Raw genomic sequence first — 6,000 nt, 5'->3', positions numbered from 1 at the left:
GTTGCCTAGGCAGGTTGGGAGTGGTGATGATCTTCTTTGAAATTCCTTTCCTGGTCTTTTGTTTCTACAGGAGCTTCTCTGGGTTCTGTTGGTGGCCATAGATGAGGGCATGATCAGGCCTTAGTTCCTGTTTTCTGTAAGTTTGGTCTTCACAACTTCAGAGCTATTCCCAGGAAATTTACTGCCTTTGCCCAAGGAGGGGGGAACTTCCCTATCTGCCTGCATGCCTACATCAATTCCCTCCAAACCATTAGGAGGTGCTGGACGTTAGGACTTTAGGAGCCCTCAACCCTGGCCCCAGAGGAGTGACTCCTGAGTGCAAAGGCAGGAATAAATAAGCCCTGAGCACTGCTGACTGTGACTCCCTCCCCAAAGATGCATATCATAAGGCTCCTAGTACTGCCCAGTTAGCTGATTACTCCCTGTGGTACCAGGTCACTATGTGATACTGGAGGTGAGCCCAGATAAGCCAACTACAGTCACAGAAAGCCTTGATGACAGGGATCACTGAAATCGCTCGCATCTGTCATTCATAAATCTGATCCCCCTGACATAGGGCTTTCTGTTCAATACACAAAACAAGTACTATTTTGTATGGTTGGGGGTAAGGCACAACCAGAAATGCCCAGGAGTAACTTCTGGCTCCACAGGCAGGATCACTCCAGGTGGGCCTGGGAGGGAAAGGGATCATATCCCGTCATCCCCTGCAGGACAAATGCCCAGCAGCCCCTAAAATCTGAATTTCAATTTACATTGAATGCTTCATTCAATCTGCTCCAGGCCTTGGGTGGGATACACAATGCCTCCATTATCTCTGGGTTCCTCACGGCTTGCCCTTTGACCATTTTTTTTTCATTTTTGTGTCCCACCTGGGTGATGCTCAGGGGTTTCTCCTGAATATGCACTCAGGAATTAGTCTGGGAGTGTGGTACTTGGGCGATTCCACGGTAAACACTCTGCTTCAACCTTTTGATATCTGAAATATACACTCCTAGTTCATTCTTTATGTTACAGTTCTTAAGTTCAAATTAAACTGGTGACTTCAGTATTATGAGGGAAAGGGAATTGCTGATGATTTCAATTCAGGGAAACACAAAGATCTTCCCATTCTGTACACTCTTAAGAGTCCTTGCCACTGTGTATTTTCATACGCCTACTAATGCCTGAGTTCCTTATGAACCTGAATTAACCTCCTGAGTTACCTTATATAGCAAACCATAATAATAATACTAATGGTTACTATTTCCTATGCCAGTGTCCCAGCACTTGGACTTGATGTGTATGTTAACCTATAAATAATAGATCCTATTTTTCTTTTTTTTTCCCGTCACACACGGAGATGCACAGGGGTTACTCCTGGCTTTGCACTCAGGAATCACTCCTGGCTGTGCTCGGGGGACCATATGGGATGCTGGGAATCGAACCTAGGTTAGCCACATGCAAGGCAAATGCCCTACCCACTGTGATATTGTTCTAGCCCCTGTACATAATGGGTCTTGATGATGGACTCCAGGTGAAAACTGATTAAATAGGAACTAAGTGAACGGGTACAATAACCACCCCTCGATCACACTTATCAGTGTCACTCTTCATGTTTTCTTTTTTTTTTTTTTGGTCAAACCAAGAGATGCACAGGGGTTATTCCTAGCTCTGGACTCAGGAACTACTCCTGGCTGTACTTGTTGGTCCCTATGGAATGCTGGAAATTGAACCCGGGTTGGCGGCATGCAATGAAAAAGCCCTGCCCGCTGTGTAATAACTCCAGCCCAGTGTCTCAGTTTTGCATGGACTCTGGTTTGAGGCAGAGACCCCGGTTGGTGGGGTTTATGATAGAGATCAACGAGGATGTTGCAGTGAATCCTTTGGAATGGAAAAAGAGGCAAACCTCCACACTTCAGGCCTTCCTCTGTTATGTTTTGAGGAGTCACACCTGCTTTGCTCAGGCCAAACTCTTGGCTCTGAACTCATCCATACCTGCGAGGGAGGACATAGGTATCCTTATGGGGATCTGGACTTTGAATACAGATCAGTCTTGTGCAATTGAGCACCTTCCCACTGTATCAGCTCTGCACTCCTTGTTTTCAGATTATTATTAGATTTCCCTACGCATTGAGGATAAATATTTCTGAAAAGTTTAGGATAATGACCCTGTCGTTCTTCGTTAATAGGGTGGATTAGAGATAGTTGATATGGACTTGACTGTGCACAGAAAGATTTCTGATGGTTATATGATAGGATGGAGCAGGCCCCTTGATCAAAATATTTTACAAATGGTGGGAACCTGGCAGAATGCCCAAACTCCCATCTCAGCAGGCAATAACATCAGCTGTGAAGACTAACTATAAAGGGTCGTCACTTTCCTGGATTTTACTCTTCTCATTTCAATTATATTAGGAGAAAAGATTACAACACGTTGCGTTTGTAAGTGGTAAAATCTCAACCCTACTAGCCACCAGAATGATTAAAACTGTTTTTGGTCTGTCCAAAAGACGAAGTCTACAAAATGATCTAGTACACTTTGGTGCCCATTAACTCCTATGTGCCTCCGTTCTTAGGGTAGGTCTAGACACGGATTTATTTATTGAAATATGTTTCATGTAATTCATGCCATACTTGGCAGTTCTTAGGAGTCTGTGTTGTTTTGGATGCCAGGAATGGAACTCAGGAAAACCATGCTTAACACAAGCATTAAGCCACAGTACTAACCTCTTTCCCCATACTCTTGGTTGTAAACGTGTTTCTAGAGCAGCGTCCTGGGGTTTCCTTGCAGGATCTTATATAGCATGTTTTCAAGGGGTAGAGTGTTCACTGTACAGTGCTCTCTGATGTTCTTCCCAGCCTTTGCTTCTGTCCAGTGTCTCTCCAGCTCTCTGTGTTGCTGCTAGGCCAGTTCCTCTGCACCTTCAGGGATGGCTTCAGAGACACTGCACCCATCTTGATTAATGACTTCCCAGAGAAACTCATTGTCCCAGGACCCATTCACAACCTACTTGTCTGTTTTACTTTGAATCAACCTTCTTTTGTTTTTATGATGGATGTATTGGGGAGCATTGACTCTATGTTTGACCAGTTAAGAGACTCCACCTTAACTCGCTGCCCTGAACTCTGTGACAAGCCCCTCCAGCACTTGCCTCTCCTCTTTTTGATTCGAGCTTATCCCCCTTTCACTGATTCACCTGGGCTGCCTTAATGTTCTGTCTGGACTTGGAACCTGGCACATTAAGTCTCCTTGGTGAAATGGATGATGTCACAGACGGGAGTCTTCCATGTGCACCTTTATTCCTAGTGATGTCAAGTGGATCAGGCCTCCTCTGGGCACACGATTAAAGGACAAGTGATACTTCAGTCGAAGGGGGACACTGAAGGCCAATTAGTGGCAGAACACGAGGACGTCTCACCTCCAGTGCCTATAATGTGACCAACGAGATTGTGCCAGCTCTTGGGACACTTTTGTGGTTGTTTTTTTACTCCCCCTATCCATATCCAGTGGGTTCCTGGTGTCTGCCTTGCTCCAGAGACTTTAGGAGGATATGGAGCTTTGCTGGTTGCACTGGGTTGGGGGGGTTAGCATGGCACAGGGTTCTCGACTGTGAGTGCATTATTCTTGGGGCATCTTCACCTCCATCTCTGCGATGGGGCAACATAGCTCGGGGTGGAGATCAACATGGGGGGCTGTGGGTCTCGAGGATGCTGCACCTGTTGATGGCAGAAGTCTTGACCATCCCAAACTTCTCAACCAGGGGTTGTGCCAGACCCTGTCTACCCTTTCTGTGTAGACATGTTTATGTCAAACTGCCAGATCACTTTGAGCAGCCGCTCATCAGCCCCGAATGGTGAGGGACCCTGTTGAAGCCAGTATTTTTCATTGGCACCTCCCAGGAGGAATCATGGGGGCCTGGTCCTAGCATGTGGCTGAGGGTTGTAAATGAATAAATAAATGAACGTTGGGACTCAGAGAGATGGTCTTGCGGCTGTTTGCAAAGTATTTTTGTGAATTTTATTTGCTTCTTAAATACAAAGACTCTCTGCTCGACATGTTATTTGTTCAGCTCATCTCTCTCCCATCTATCCCAAACCTGGCGACCCCCAGATATCTGGATCACCTGATCCTATCCCGGAAACGAGGAAAAATGAACCTTCCTGAGCAGGCAAGTACCTGGTCAGGAATATTTGAAGCCTGGCCCTTTAAGGTTCTGGGCGAAAGTGCAGGTGACGTCACAAAATCCGCGACCTTTATCCGCTGGCCTTGGCGTTCAGGGCAGAAGTGCCGGCGGGTCTCGTGGTTGCGGAAGGTGAGGAGCGGATGAGGGGGCACCCAGGGGAGGCAGGGGCGTCCCGGGAGGTCGGTTTCACCGTTGCCCATCCTGGTGGTCGCTCTGAGCGCCAGAACCTCCGCGGGCTCCGCCTTGGGGACTGCGGGGTCGCTCCGTGGCGGTGGCCCAGGGTGGCGGCCCCTCACCCAGGACGCACCGAGCGCTCCCACCAAGAGGTTTATAAATTGATTTTGGGGGAAACAGGGTCGTTGATACTAAGGAGAATTTGTTGGAGTACACGGAGCTTGGGTTTATCAGATTGTACCCATCACAGTGCTCCCGAGTCACTCCCATTACTTTGTTTGTCTGTAACCTCTTCTATGCACTCTTCCCCAACCAAAAAGCAGTCTCATCCAAGCTAGTCAGGACACACAGAAAACTGCTTCTAGGACGTGTTTCTCCTCTCCTTGTACAACCAACATATAAGCATACATAATATTAATCATTTCGTATGGACACAGTAAGAAATACTTTGAGCTTATAGAATTGCTCTCCTAGGGCCATCTCGATCTCAGACTGCAGTGCTCAGGCCAGATATCTTTCCTATTCCTAGCAGCAGGGCCCTAGTCTCGTCGTTACTTTTGGATCATGACATCATTTGCCTATGATCAAACTCTTAACTTATAGTTAAGAATCGTGGCACCTTGGCCTGGCCCATCGCGATGCCAGGGTAGCACATAACTTACCGGCTTGCCCTGGTTCCATCCAGTCCCACGTCGGGACCCTGCTCTTGGAATGCTAGGAAGTGAGGGCAACTGAGGCTTAAGTTGAGAAGGCAGATGCCCAGGAGTGAATAATATTCAAAGCCAATCAATTCCTAAGTTATAAAGCATAATATTAATTGTCTTCCTGTATCTATACAAAAGGACATTGCATTAAAGTAAACTGCTCAAAAGACATAAGGAGAGGAGAAAGGCAATATTAACTTACAGTACAGCTTCAGTGTCTAAGAAGGATGAGACCTTAAAAATTGGTTGGGGAAGAGAGCATAGAAGAGGTTACAGACAGACAAAGTAATGGGAGTGACTCGGGAGCACTGTGATGGGTACAATCTGATAAACCCAAGCTCCGTGTACTCCAACAAGAATTTATTTAGAAAGATGTGTAAGGGGGGAACGCGGCCGCCCGGGTTCGATCCTGGCACTGCACAGCGTCCGATCACGGCCAGGAGTGAGCCCAGAGCCCGGAGAAACCCCTGAGAAAAGCCCCCCAGACCCCCCAAAATAAGAAGTGGGTGGGTAGAGAAGCACGTGGTCGAGGAGAAAAACGAATTGGAAGCGCGAAGGTCGTTCTGAAAGTTCCAGAAAGAAGGACAATAACTGAACAAGCAAAAGTGAAAATAAAATTTTTAATTTTTTTCATGTGTTTTAGACCTTTTCCCGGTGGCGCCCAGGACTCCCTCCCTGGGGATCCGAGGACCCTTTGGGGTGTCGCGATGCGAGGCCAGTGCCCTCCCTGCTGACCCATCGCTCGGGCCCCTCCCAAAGCAGAAAGTGCCAGAGCTAGAGGGAGCCTCAGTCTCCCCCAGATCTGATGGGGCGTGTGAGGGCAGCTCAGCGTTATCTTAGTTTCCAGGCAACAACCAGCACCTGGTCAGTCACAGTGTGGGTGGATCATCCCAGAAGTGTCCCCAGGACATCCCGTTCCTTGTCCCCTGTCATTACTTAGGCGGATTGTGGATTAGGGC

Source organism: Sorex fumeus, unplaced genomic scaffold (genome assembly GCF_029834395.1).
Source record: "Sorex fumeus unplaced genomic scaffold, SorFum_2.1 ptg000019l, whole genome shotgun sequence".
Lineage (NCBI taxonomy): Eukaryota > Metazoa > Chordata > Mammalia > Eulipotyphla > Soricidae > Sorex > Sorex fumeus.
Note: the sequence above shows the minus strand (reverse complement) of the source record.